General features: G+C 25.1%; 1 protein-coding gene across 3 annotated transcripts in view; it reads left to right on the top strand.

The window, feature by feature from the left end:
* Positions 1-15683, top strand: part of Sytbeta (Synaptotagmin beta) — a 50255-nt gene that overhangs the window by 16673 nt on the left and 17899 nt on the right. For 2 of the 3 annotated variants that reach the window (XM_088201897.1, XM_088201898.1), the window contains exon 1: positions 8924-8954. The exons of the other annotated variant lie outside the window; for it this stretch is intronic. The gene's annotated coding sequence lies outside the window, so the exon portion shown is untranslated. Of the gene's footprint in view, positions 1-8923; positions 8955-15683 lie in introns of those variants that run through there. 3 annotated transcript variants of the gene reach the window in all.

Below are 15683 nucleotides of genomic sequence, written 5' to 3' on the forward strand. Positions count from 1 at the left end.
TCAAATAAAACCTAAAACTCGCATTGTATTTATCAAGCTTTTGTATCAAGTATTCTTGATTTTCATGATAAGTTAATTAATCTAGAATTGTACTCTACGTAAAATAATTCTATAAAAACTTATTTATTATAAAACGTAATGAAATATTTTAAAAACACTTCATGAAACTTTGATAGGTATTATCTTTTACGATTTTACTGATTCAGATAATATTATTATTTTTGTAAAAAAAATGCGTTAATATTAGAAAATGTAATTTTACTTTTTTATAATTATAAACTTAACTTTGATTATTTGTTTATTAATACGTTTTATTAGATATAAATAAAATCAATATTACGTATGAAATGCGTAATATCTGTATATTTTTATTTTATTTATAGAGCTTTTAATATTGGATGGTTATTAAAACCTTGTTCATTTACACTTTTTAAGTTTCTAGAACAGCGAAACAAATTATTCAAGTACTATTCTTATTATGCAGTGAAATAATTTACTTAATGTTGTAAAATTTGAAGCTTTATTGTCTTAAAACATGTTAAAAGACCCTACTTTTTTACAAGTTGGATTGAATTTAATTTATTAGTATTTATTTAAAAGGCTTACGGCATTTTTCTAAAGTTTGATATGATATCGAGAATGTGGAAAAAAGTAATAGTGTATTATATCGACAGCTACAATCTTATTTATAAAGTTTTTTCTTGTTATTTATTGCATGTAGGAGTTGAAAACCTTTTAATACATATTCTTACTTAAAACTAAATAAACTTAGGTGTATAATGTCATACTATGAATATTTTGCGACAAACTAACTAAAATTATTTTAAAATAAATCATATAACCCAATAAATTATAAATCGAGGCTATGTTTTTTTTATTTATTTATTTTATTAATTTATCTAGCTCAATATAGCTAATTTTTATAATGAATCTAACGTGTTCCTCTTGTTTATAATGAAAAAAATATACTGATTTAGGTTTGACCTTAGCTTAAATAATTATTTGTAATAACTGTCTAATTAAATGGTTTAGTTCAATTTCGAAATAATAAGTAAACATTAAAAAAGCAATGCATAGAAACTATTTTATATATTTTTTTTGTGTAATATTTATAATTTTTATTTTTTTAAGTGCCTCAATTTTCACTAATATTTTAAGCGTTTTTAATATTGCGTATTTTTCAAAAACATTTTTTCGCGTGAATTGTTTTTTCTTTTACTTAAAACTAGATAATATTGCTTATAACAATCTAGTCCTTTTTTACATTATCGCTAGATGTGTTTTCATATTATAATATTAAAGGAAAATCTGTTTTTCATTAACTTCCTATAACATCTAAATTCAGATTTATTGATTTTTTCTGTCAATTTGTTGCATACTACCTACATTTTATTTTTGATTCAGCATCTTATTTTGTTCAAATAAATTATATTTATTTACAGCTGGCAATTACTAAGGGAGCAAAACGATATATATTTAAACAATCTTTAATTAACTATGAGGCTACTAATTATTATCAGCCTCATAGTTAACGATAAATATACAGAATATATCAAACTTAAATTGACCTTAAATCGCATCTCTACTATAAACATTAAAAATAAAGTTAATTCCTAGTTCTTCGTTCAATGGTTAACTATAACGGTGATATATTATTCAGATAACTTATTTAAATTGCCGTAATTTGAATAATATGAACATTTTTATGTTCCCATGTTCATTATTATTGCATGAATTGTTAGATATTTAACTTTATATTTTTGTATATTTCACTTTAAATTTGTGAATTTATGTAGAGAACTTAATTTACATTTTTATTGTATACTTCTAAAGTTGTATTAGTGTGTTTAATATCATGTGGTTGATATTATATTATATCAATTGAATATGGATATAATTTTTTTTTTTTAAATATATCAAAACAGTGTGCAAGATCGCAACACACGTGCGTATTTTAAGGTAAAAATCTCCATTTAAGGGTAAACTAATCTGTTTTGTAGTTGCATAAGTTCCAGGAGTGTCTGCTTAGATTAGTTTCAAATCGAAACTTTCAAACTGATTTTCAGCATTTATATTGTTAAAAATGGATGAGTGAAGGAATGAAGGGATATAATTAAGGCTATGGTCGTTTGCGCTTCGTTTATCTTCTGTCTCTCTAGAGGACATCAGTTATTAATTTATAACTTGAAACAAATTATTTTAAATTTAATATTTAGAACCCTTTAATTAATTGTAGAAATGTTTAATAATTTTAGGACTGTGTAAAATACATCGTTTTATTTAATTTATTAAGCATATACTAAAATATTATTGCACAATAATTAAAGTTGAGCGATATTATACTATTGTAGATTATTTTTTTTATGTGTATACAAATAATAACATATTTCTCATCCTAGATGATATATTATTATATAAATAATAACATATTTCTCATCCTAGATGATATATTACTATTTTGCTTTAATATGTAATTACAATGTTCCTTAAAATTTTTTTTTTTTATCTACAGTTACTCTTCAATATTTTATATTATCAACTATCTATGATAGAGTGATCTATAATTATATTTAAGTAACGTCTCAGACTAGTAACTCTGAGGTTGCGGGTTCGAACACCTGCAGCGGCACTCAATTTTTGTTTATAAAAATGCACTATTATTAAAAAAGCCGGCTCCAGCTTCAGTGAAATCTATTGATTGTAAATTGTATAGCACGTAATAATTCATATTTAATAATATAGATGTCACCGATTCTCAGACTTTCAGTTTGGTGGTTAATACTTGTAGGTATTCATATGTCTGATTGACTTACTCAGTTGGTACAGATTTGCCCGTTGTAACGTATTGGGCTTACACCTGTTAAGTTACAACGGAAGATTCAATAAAAACAAATTAAAATAAATAAATAAACATATTATATTTTATTATTATCATATATGTATTTTTAATTTATAATCATACATTATATTATTTCTATTTAAGTTAATTAATTTCTTAAATTATCCACACCTTAATATATATTGTAAACAGCAATTGTCCTAATTTGGACCGCTGTGGTACACCGTGTGATATTATTTTCTCTTTGGAATACGCATAATTTTTTCCACTTTTCCTTTTTTAATATTTATTTAACATCTTCTAATTTCTTCAACATTATTATTCTGTCTATTGTTTCGAAAGTTCTCTTGAAATACAAAAAAATCAATCATTTATAACTACTTGTAATGCAGTCTCAGTGAAATGTTTTTCTTTGAATAATAATATAATGAAATCATTTAATTATTTCATTACTATTATACTGCTTTAATTACTGACAACAAAAAGGGGTCTGCGCAATGATATGAAAAAATAAAGCTTTAAATCATTCCTTGAAATTAAATTACACCAAAGTTTAATTCATTGCAGCTGTGAGTTTTTATCTTAAAATCGATAAATGCACAAAGAATACGTGTTTTTGCTCTAGTTAATTAAAATGTTATATTTTATTATCTATTGCATGACAAAGCTTCCATTTTGTGGCGAGTTGAGCCATGAAATATCAGCACCAAATAATTAACCACAGAACTCTGGAATTGTACACCACTGGAATAAATACTGAATTTTAATTTTTAAGGTCGTTAACCGTTATTATTTTATTAGTAACTTAATTATGATATTGATAATCTAACGCGCAAAAATCTTGTGTGCAGAAAATATTATAAACGATACATTAACGAGCAAGGACAAATATTCTGGTAGTCTGGAATGAGAGTAAGTGCATCGAGACTTTTCGGGCAACAGGTGAAGAATACTCACGCGGTGTGAGGCTGCGAGGGGACAATGTTCGGGGGGCTGAGAGGAGGCGAGTTCGCGGGGATGCTGATCGATGGAGCCGTCCGGACCAGCCGCCTGCGCCCCGTCACCCCTTCGACTCCGCCCCTGTTGCTTGAATCGACAAAGTATAACGCTCACACGTGTATGCACGTGGTTTGGATTCAATGTCATACAGTTTTTGTTCTTAAATCTCAAACAAAATCATCCAAAGCTTAAAAATCAGCCAAGGGCGTCGTTTTATCTCTCAGTATTCTGATATCTCTGTTATAATATTAGCATGTAAATTTTTTATTTATTAATTCGCCATATATAATATATATATATATATATATATATATATATATATATATATATATATATATATATATATATATATATATATATATATATATATATATATATATATATATATAATGTTTTAGATAACTTTGCTTCCATTCTCAAAAACGAGCTAATTTATAATTTATAACCAGCAATCCAATACTTTCCATTGGGAACATTGGAGTCGATGGAAACTCTTGGTGATATAATTTTGCAATCTTGATAGCTGAAAACTTTATTGAACTTGTTGAGTTACGGGAAATTCTAAGGTTTAGCGTCCGCTTTAAATGCGTATATAGGTATAATGAGGGCGTACCCTTGAATTCTTAGCGACTGGAAAAAAATACACAAACACAAGAGGAATCTGTCGTGAAAATGGGTCATGGCATTGACCCATTTTATTATAACAGGATCGTAATTCTCGTAATAATTGAGGCACTTATTAAACTTTCGTCCTGTTTAATTTAAGTAGAAAAAACAGAATAACGAAATTAATACATCAAACGAAACTCAAAAAGGCAATATTAATTTGTATCGAATGAAAATTAAATATTAAATTGAATTATATTAAATGAATCACATTGGTTTCCTGCTATGATTTTAAATAATTAAGCAGATTTTGCCCCACGAATTTTCAGTTAATAATTCATAACCACTTTTCTATCATTCTTGTTGTGATTCATTTAAAATATTCTTACATTTTGGTTCACGGTCAGAATTGGATGAAGGTTTTAACTAGAAATATTACGATTAAAGAAGAAGAATGCTCGATTTCAATATGCGGAGCGCGTGTCACATTAACAATTTGCGTTCTGTAGAATACGTTATGTGTATATTTTTTTAATATACTTATTAGGTATACTTATTATTTTATTATACTTATTAGGAATTGTTTTAAAAATATATTTTTCTAAAAACACAATGTGAATAACGACAAAACCTAATAATGCAATGAAAAAATAATGGTAAATCCAGAAACTATTTGAACGATCAAAATAAAAATTAGAAGTAATATTTTTGATTTATTGCCTAATTTATTCTACTATAGTTTTTTGATAATAAAAGTTACGTTCTATATTTATTTTCTTTTACTACTATTATTATGGAACAAATTAAATTCATCAACTGCTAATATTATTATGGGACTAATGGAGTAATATAGGGGTCAGAATAGCGTAGTATGTTAATTCTCAGACTGATAACCCAGAGGCCGCAGGTTCGAGCCACGGCAACAGACTTGAAAATGCGCTATGTCATAGTTAATACAGAATTACTCTATTTAAACGCATTGGGCTCAGACCTGATAGGTTACAACTGAATATTAAATAAATAAAATAAACATAAACGATTAAAAAAATATATGATGTACTCCATATAAATTATATTTAATTGAATGCTCAATTAGAATTTTTTGAATAGTTTAATCTAATAATTAGTGAATTGGCAGTGCCGCAAAATATTATTGTTTATTAAATTCTAGAATGTTTTTTTTATTGAATACACAGTGAAAATTTTTCACAAAATTCAATATTTTTTTGACACACTGCTAACTATATTTACGGTATTATTTATTTTAGAAATGAACCATTATAATTAACAAACTTTAAACGCGCAGAAAAATATTTTAGAATATTTTATAAACTAAATAAATATTTCATAAAAATTTAAATTACTGAAAACATCAAAAATACTAGAATTTTAAAGAATACTTAGCTATAAACGTAAGACCCTTAAATTATAGAGGTTTATAAATTTAAACCTAAAAACTAAATTTTTATGATATTTTTATTTAGATATGTAAAAAAAAATTGTATTAATTTGCCCGCGCATCAATCATTTTTTAATATTTAAAAAAAATACCTACTACAATTTCTTGCTTACTAAATTTTTTTTAAAAATCTACATACTAATTTTTATGATTTACATATTTAGGGATTTTTTTACCAAATGCATAATTTTTCTGCGAGCTTACATATATATATAAAAAATTATATTATATTTAAAAAACTGTAACCACGCAGTGAGACATTTATTTATATTTTTCTAATAAATAAATTATTTTAGTGTAATGCGGAGTGTAAATTTGAATACAAAATCAAAAATGTACTATTTTTTCTATTCAGATATGACAAAGAAATTGTTCATATAAATTTGTCCGTGCATCGAGAAATTTCATAATATTTTTAAAGCATTTTCTATTTTAAATAAATAAAATAGTGATTGACAGCTCAGGGGGTGAAATATTATCATATGTACTTTTATTTGGTAAATAAACATTAATAATTTAATGTAGACATGCAATTAGATTTAATTGATTTATTTTGAGCTTCTTCATAAAGCCACGGTTTTAATAAAAAACTGTTACTGCGCACTAAGAAATTCTACTAAGCACTATTTTATCTATAAAATTTTTTTTTTTTCAGATATTTCGTAAAAATATTGAATTATCTGAATTACTAATTTTTATTTAGCCGCATAGCGAATTTTTTTCACAACGATCTGTTTTTTTTATTAAGAAAATGTAAGATATTTTCTTGAAAAATATTAAAAAAATGCTGCTATTTTAGTTGAAAAATGTAAAATATTTATGAAAAAAAAGTTTTCTTAAAAAAACTATTCTCAAAAGATCTTATTAATAAACTTATGGAGAAACCATATTTACGGTTTCTCCATAAGTTTATTTTATAAAAAAAAATGTTGCCTAAAGCGGTCCACATGTTCGAAATATCTGGCCTAAAAGATTGCCGGCTTTGTTGTTGCAACTTTCGTTTGTCAACCATATTTGTATTAGGCCGCAAATCGAGAACGTGATCGAAATTCAAATTCGTAAAGAAAAATTGCTTTTGGAGGGTAATGCACCTGTTGTCGAAGTCGCTCCTTTTTAGGGGTGCTAGCCCCCGAAAGAGCGGGAGGGGCATAGACCTACCTAGGGACCTGTTGCTGAAGAGCCTCCCCATCGCCTTCCACAAAATTTGAAAACGTCTACGGTGTTGCGTGTTGACATTGCGCAATATCGCTACACCAACGATAATTTGATTGTTGTGAACAGCGCTTCTCAAATAAATATATACAATTCAAATTTAATCTATATTATTGGAATATTTTTAATATCAATTCTTGCTAAATATCCATATCATTAGTTAAACACATTTCAGAACTTTACGCTTTAATATGCTTGCTGCCATCGCGGCCCATAGACCAATATTTAATAGAAACAACGCGTTAACCCAAAAATATTCGGACCCATTTTAACATGTGCTTACTTGGGGTGGAGTAACACCAACACTTCATTTTTAAGCTGCAATTCATTTAAAATAAAATCATAAAATTAATAAAAAAATCACGCTAACTCAAAAAAAACTGTGCGATATTTGGAATAAGTTTTTTGTATATCTGGTAAGATTAACATTATTTCCGGACGCGTGTGATTTGAAAAGTGATTTTGGTCGTATTATATTATTATTTATGTTTTTATCTTACAAAATTGTTTTAACGCTTGCAGGTGTATTACTTTTATATATTTTTTGTGAAACGGTATTAGCTTGAACAAAACTGTAAGTTTTGTAAAAGCTATTTCATTTTTAAAACGCATTCTTTTGCTATTTGAACCGTACTAGCTTAGGCATAATTACTTGTTTTAAAAGTGTTAATTGCGCTGAAAAGGAAATTTTAGCATAATATCGCTGTTGGTACGCTTGAATGACGTTGATTATATGCACCTGCATAGGAGCAAACAATGTTTTTTATGATTATTTCAATGCGACAAATACGCTAAATTTTCTAATAATATTTGTATAATTTACTATTAGTTTAATTTAAAGTGCTGCAAATGATCATGCTTTAAAATTGCAATAAAAATTCTATAAAATATAAGTGATGTGTATATGGTTAAAGCTGACAATTGATATTATTTTTTTAGTGTTGATAATATTGTCCAGAAACATTTTCGCCACAAAGATAATTTATTTTAATTAATACTTAAAGCACATATTTAAATTACATATGTAAAGTCTTTTATTTATTATAATTGATTTTTTGTATTACATATATTTTTTGTTAAAGTCGTTATTATCGCTTTATAAGTTATCGAATATGTGTTACAATTTTGATATAAATATTATTTTATTAGGACGCAAAATGTTGATGTTACAAACATTTTGTCTTAGCACGTGCAGTTATTTTTAGTATATTGTATATAAAAACATAAACAATACACTTGGAATCAGTGTCTTATTTTATATGATCAGACATGTGATTTTTTAAAAAAAAATATATTTTTAAGTGTTATCAAAAATAATCATAGAAATTCTAAAAGCAATCATAACTAAAAAGCTATATATTTATATATATGATACATATTTTTAACACTAGTAGTGTTACTGTGTTAAATGTAATTTGTATCATAGTGAATTATAAAAATATAGTATAAATTATTTTAAAATGTTTTATAGTTTATTATTTTAATAAAAAAAAAATGTTATATAAAAAAGTGTCTTTGTAGAATAGGAAAACACTATTACGCAATCGATTTATATGTAAAACCTTATTTAACATAGAAATCGAGTTTATCTATCTACAGTGTGTTTCTGCCTTTCATGCATTAGATTGCATTGATTTTTACTTAGTGTGTTTTACTTTCAAGTCCCATTTTTCACAAAAACCAATTAACAACAAGCTTATAAATATTAAACGATTGTTTGATATTGAGTAGTAATTTGCGCCGGTGTGTATCCCGGAGCTGTTCCCCGCTCCATGAGAGAAAGTGACATCCCGGTGGTCCATCCAGTCAGTGCTCGCTTGGCGTCGGCGCCCTTCGGAGGTATTTCGCGAGACCCGGGCCTTAATATCGCGCAATTTTATTTATTTAATATTTATTTTATTTCACATCGTCTAATACAAGGGCAAGGTTGTTGAAACGACTCTCAGAAAATTTAAAAACAAATTGTGTACGTGGGTGGGCGAAACGCTTATTCGCTTCTTTGCTTTGATAACACAATAACGCTAAGGGCTTTATAACGTAAACGTAAAACGTGAATAATAAATAATGGGTATTGGATAAACCGTATGTGGTGCAACGCGTGAATTTAGACGCGGTATATTAAATATTATTAATGTAATAGTTATTATTTTGGAAAGTAAAAAATAAACAATTTAAAATATACATATGTATATATTAATTTACACTGTACAGCAGAAATTTTGCCAATAATATAATTTTATAATTAAATGCCGATTTTATTTTTTTTTTAAATTTTTTTATTATCTTCCAAAATAATTTTAATCAAAACTTTTGGTTTTAATGATGTGTATTACGTTTTTACCTTATTGAAGGTTTTGTTTTATATTTTTAATTATAAATATGAATGTATAATGCTGTGTAGAGTCTATATCATGATATATGCATTTATTGCTTATGACTTACTATGCACAACATAGCTAGCATTATAAAAATATGCATTATATCTGAGATAAAAGATCTTACAAGAAAAATCTAATAATATAGCTTATATTGTGTTTTTTAGTATTATTGCGAAATTCTAGAATATCTTCTACATATTATATTATATAATAACGTGAATTAAACATTTATAAGCAATAAGATGAAAATGTCGTTAGTACTTTTGAAAAAGCAAATTTAATTTATGAGAACTATAAAAATATATATAACAAAGTATTATATAATTTAGATTTTTTTCATACCATCGAGCTTGCTATTGAAATTTTTAGTATAATTTACAGTTTATTAAAAATAATTTAGTAATAGGTAGACAGTTGATATATATATATATGATTTTATTTTTTTATAATAGAGACATTTAATTTTTCTTTTAAAAAATCATAATTTTAGACATTCTTTATTAATTTTAAAAAGTTTTAATTAATTGTACCTAATTTTTAATTAAAATACTTAAAATTGTAATTTTTATATGATCTATATACTTAATAAATGTTAAATATATTTAAATGTTAGTTTTTGGCTGTAAATGATAATAAAAGGTTTTAAAAATAGCAGAAATTCACAAAAAAATTTAAGAATATGTTTTTTTATTTAGTATTGTTTTCTTAAATTGCACTTAAGATTTACTATTTTTGCTAAGAGTATATAATAATAAATGCGGCTTAATAATTGAAATATTACAATAAATTCAAATTCATTGTAAGTTCTTTTATAATTAAAATTTCAAGCAAAAATTTTTGTCTTGGAAAATTTTATTATTTTTCATAACTTTTGCTCTGAAAAAATTATCAAAATATGTTTTATTTAATTTTGTGCATATTTTTGAGTAATTTTAAATGTTTCGACAAAACATGATATTTTTTCAATTTACCAAAACGACTATAAATGTATTATATGTATATTGGCAACTTTCGAAACAGTTTGAATTTTTAAATCGTTCGTGCGATATTTTTACAGAATAAAATTATTTAATTTTTAACACTTTGCTGAAGTTTTGCTATCACGTAAAAACGCGTGATTGGACCTTAAAGAGGTAATTTATTTAAATCTTAGTTTCATACTCTAAATAATAATTTTTAAACAGGAAAAGTAAATTTTTTTTGCTCAATTTTTTAACAAAATATTTTTTTATGACTATAACTTTACTGCAAAATCAACAAATTTATGTCACAAATATATAATATATAAGATTATTTAAATAATCACACATTTAATTACAATCAGTCATTAGTCGTTTTTTATTGTCGACAAACTTCATTGTCGTCATTGAAAATTTCCTTTGCTTTTCAAAAATGATTTTCTAATGGAATAATGAAAAACATTTAATTTTTTAATTTATGTCTTAATTATTATACTTTATGATACATTTTGCAATTAAGTAAAACCTAAGTTTACAATTTAAATTATATTTTTTTTAATAAGCCATTAAAATTTACCGTTAAAAATGTTTCATGATTTAAATATTGTAAATTAGTTACCAATATTTGACAAAATTAAAACAGTCGCAAGTCATATTTTAGATTTCGTTAAAGTATTTTAATATAATTAATAAAAAGTTTAGGCTTTCGAAATATTTAAATGGATTATAATTGCATTTTTATTACATTTATATAATAAAGATATATGTAAAGGATATAAATATATTTATAGGAATCTATAAAAAATAATTATGGATTTCTAAAAATGCATATATATTACTTTTGATTGATGCAATTTTGTAAATTTTTATCTGATAAAATAACTATTTAAAAGCTTTTTAAATTAATTTTATTTCAAAATAATAATATATAATAAGACATCAGGGAAAATAAACTACTTTAAATATGAATTTTATTCACTTAAAATAACAGATTTTGTAAGTAGAATGACTTTTTTTAATGAAATAAAAATTTAAATCATTTTTTTATAATATTAGTTTTATTTAATTAATTTGTAGCTTATTAAATTATACTTTATTAATTTAATTATATAAGCTAATTAAATTTTCATGTTTTTTTTTTTTGATATCGTTGAACTTTTTTTTGAAAATGTGTTGCAAAATCCACATTTTTGCACGATTTTTAGTCTAATATAATAATCAAAAGCAATTTAAATTTATTTTATTATATTTATAATACGCTATATAATATTTATATAAATAAGCTCTTAATTTATTATAATTGACTATTTTTTAGACTGTTATTTAATTATTTGTGCAAAAGTTTTACCTATTTTTTTGTGCATTATTTTTTTTAAATTTTTCTATATTTTCTTTATAGATGAAAGATATTCAGCTAAAAAAGTCAATAGTAATGTTTTTTAGATATCTTTGAAAATTTTAGGCACAATTCTCTGAATCAAAAAGAGTCATTTCTAAAATATCGTCAAACACTAATTATCATTGAAAAATTTAGACAAAATTCAAAAGAATTATATATTTGATTTAAAACTCAAGATTATTTATTAAATTATAATTTTTCATTAAATAAGATTAGATTTTTAAAGTAAAAAAAATGTAAAAATTATAAAAAAAAATTTTCGTACATTTTATTAATTTTTGTGCTAATTTTTTATTTTTAAAATTCACTTTTTTGCAAAAAAATAAGATAAATTGCTTTGCATGGCAATTTATTCGCTGAAGGAAAAAAGTCGGTAGTGAATCATTTTTAAAAAATCCTCAAACAATGATTGCAATTGAATAATTTAGGCGAAATTCATCATCGTTTTTTATAGTACTAACAAAATACTTGAAGGTACTTTATATATAATTTTAATTATATAATATTATCTAAAATGTATATTTAGTAAAAATCATTTTTTATTATTTTTACCTTTAAATTGTATTTATTGATTTTAAGTAAGAAAAAGAAGTTTCTTTACAAAAATTTCTCAAAATTTATTTAGAATTTTTTTTTCTAATAATGCTGTTAGATATTTTTTGTTATAGTTGATTTTATAACTTATAATAGCTAAGTAATGCGTATTATTGTAATACAATATTTTTACAAAGTACTTATATTCTGATTTATTTAGCATTAGCTTCTACAATTTTGAAGTCGATTTTTTTTATTTGATTTTTAGTATTATATATATTATTATAAGTTCAGATATCAAATTTCAAGCTAATTAAATTTACATATACATATAATTACTATAATCACCACAAAAAATAAAAATGCTCACAATATTGTATATTATTTTAATTTAATAAAACATTAAATGTTGTCATTTTTTAATTTAATTCAATAGCTTAAGATCAAAAAAATTATGCAATTGAACGTTTTAAAAAATCATAAATTTATTTTTTTAAGAGCTGAGTTTCTCTTTATTTTTTTTAGTATTATATTGTATTTTTCATATTAGGTTAAGCCTTTTATTGAGCTTACTCAATTGTAAACTTTAATTGAAAATATTTTTCGGTTTATAATAATATATTAATAATTAAATCAAACATAAAATATACAAAATTAAACATGTGTTATTATATAATGAATATTTAATAACATACAATTTTGAATACAATCCAATTTAACTTTTTAACATCGGAATGCTTTGTGATTATTGCAATTTGGAGCGGTATTGCGTATTATTAAATTTAATAATATAGTGCTCACTTTTGCAACTTATTATATAATATCAGGGGAAAAATCTGTATGTACTACTATACAAAGTAGACTCGGTTATTGCAAAAGGACCCTTTGATCTTAAAATTCACCAGCGTACATAATAGTTAAGAAGGCCGTTTTATACACACAAGAAGGTTTCGCTTACAGATATATTCAACTCCATTATTATATTGTAACAGTTTTATTTATATTATATGAACTCGAAATCGATATGATGAATGTTAAAGTACCATTATCAATATAGGCTGACATTCGATTGTAGTTTAATGTAAATACACATGTATGTTATACAATATATACAGTAATATGTACCTAAGCTTTGACATTGTATAACGTATATTTTGTAAATAATGTGTATAAACGTATTCGTCGCACTTTTAAGTGAATCGGTTCTCAAGCTCAAGTTTAAATTCAATTGGATACTCTCGGGTAATTTCAGACTGGGAAACTCGGATACTTAAACATGAAACTTGACGTATATGTGTACTCAAGACGAAACTTCAATTATGTAAAGTTTAATAACGTTTTCACTGTAAATAATTCTGAGTCTCTGGAGTAGTTATACTAATCGCTAGTGAGCGTATAAGAAACTTGCCATCCGACTCTTTTTATAAAGTTTCCTCTGTGATATACAATATCCTTATTAAATTAGTTTTTTCAGTTCTATTATATCGTTAGGTTTTATTATTATATTATTTTTTGCAGAAGCAATATTTTTTATATTTAATTTCAGGCGATATTTCACAACTGCACAATAAATCAAAAAATGCACATATTTTATTTATAAATAATTCAATTGGCAATAGGTATGTTCATTATGTTTAATATTGGCTCAACCTTTATTTACCTAGTAGAGGAACTTAAGAGAGTGAAGCCTGGTAATAGTCGATAGGCAAACATTGACAAAGCAAATTGAATGACTGTTGACAGAGCTTAGAAGTACTACAAGCAGTCAATAAATTCAAAGAAATTAGAAGATAGCTTTTACTATTACATTTATAAATCTTAGAATATTTAACGTAGATTATATGTAAAATTATACAATTTATTCATCAGACAAAACAGATAAAAATATTATTTAGAAATGTTTCTTATTTATTTTAAACACAATTACAATGCGCTATGAGGCCGAATAAGTGTGATTTTTCAGACCAAATATACGCTGGAAAAGCTAGTAATAGTTTATTTTATAAACATATATAAATTACCGCATACATAGAGAAATGTAGATACCGATATTATGAGGTGGAGTTGAAATGGCAGATCTTGGCCAGAGTCAGATTGTATTCGCTGGCGTGTCGAGTTGAATTATTATCGGCTGTGATTTCAGTAATTCTTTTTCTTTCATTTTTTTCTCTTTTTGTGACCAAAATCTTATATAATACTGGTAATATAATACAGCTCTGGCGAATCGCAAATGAGAATGTTTGCAAGAAAACTGCATCGCTTTATCTAAATACACGCAAAAAGTATTTTCAGTCCTTAAAATAAAAATGGTCCATATAGTCACTTTGGCGATCAGTAACCAAAGGGTAAAAAAACAATATTATTTTGCATATAAAAAATATTGTATAGCTAGTGCGCATCCTTTCCAAGCAAAGAGTAGTTATCGGCAATTTTTATGGGTGATTAACGTCTCAAGGCAATAGTCCGTTTTACATATTTCCAATTATTAATGCAATTTTTTGGTCATGAGATGTGTTTTCATCTGAAACATTCATTAAAATGACCTTTAAATTTGAATAAACTATACAGGTGATTGAAACTTCAAGAAGCTGATTTGACTCAGTCAAAAACGTACTATGATTGGAACAATACGTTTTTGCTAAATAACTATATTTTTATTTATATCGCAAGAGGTGTTGTGTTTTTTATTTTGTAACAGTAGTCAGATTTTTTTGGGTTCCTGTGCATTATGGTATAGGGATTCATTAATCACTAAATTGCATGCGAAACTCTAATCACGAATTATTCGCAACTGACAGTTGCGAATAATTCGTGATCATGGCCGGAAAATCACGGTCGAAATATAGAATACAAGTAAGCAAAAATCGCGATGAATCCCGAGATTTCAAAAATATATATTTATATATATATATATATATATATATATATATATATTTATATTTATATATATTTAGTTCTATCATAATACCCTAGCGGCGGTCCTAATTGACATTTGGGCAATGTCACGTTTCGGGATTTAAGTGCATTAATTTCGCAATCACATCCGTTCAATTTGCCGTGCCTAGTAAAGGTCGCCAAAGAGACAAGGATTTTATGGGACACCACTTCGCGAGGATGAAAATTTAATTTTACTGCTGTGGTACATTCTATCGATTTTATGTGAAAAAAGGACACACGTTCGGTTTTACTATAAAAATACAATTATATCACTGATAAAAGTGGTAGTTCATGTGAAGGTTAAAACAATATTTTTAACGAGTTTTTTAATTTTCTATTTTAAATTATCGCAACGTTATGC

This window comes from Plectrocnemia conspersa, unplaced genomic scaffold (assembly GCF_051122295.1).
Source record: "Plectrocnemia conspersa isolate PC_06_02 unplaced genomic scaffold, ASM5112229v1 ptg000013l, whole genome shotgun sequence".
Classification (NCBI taxonomy): Eukaryota; Metazoa; Arthropoda; class Insecta; order Trichoptera; family Polycentropodidae; genus Plectrocnemia; species Plectrocnemia conspersa.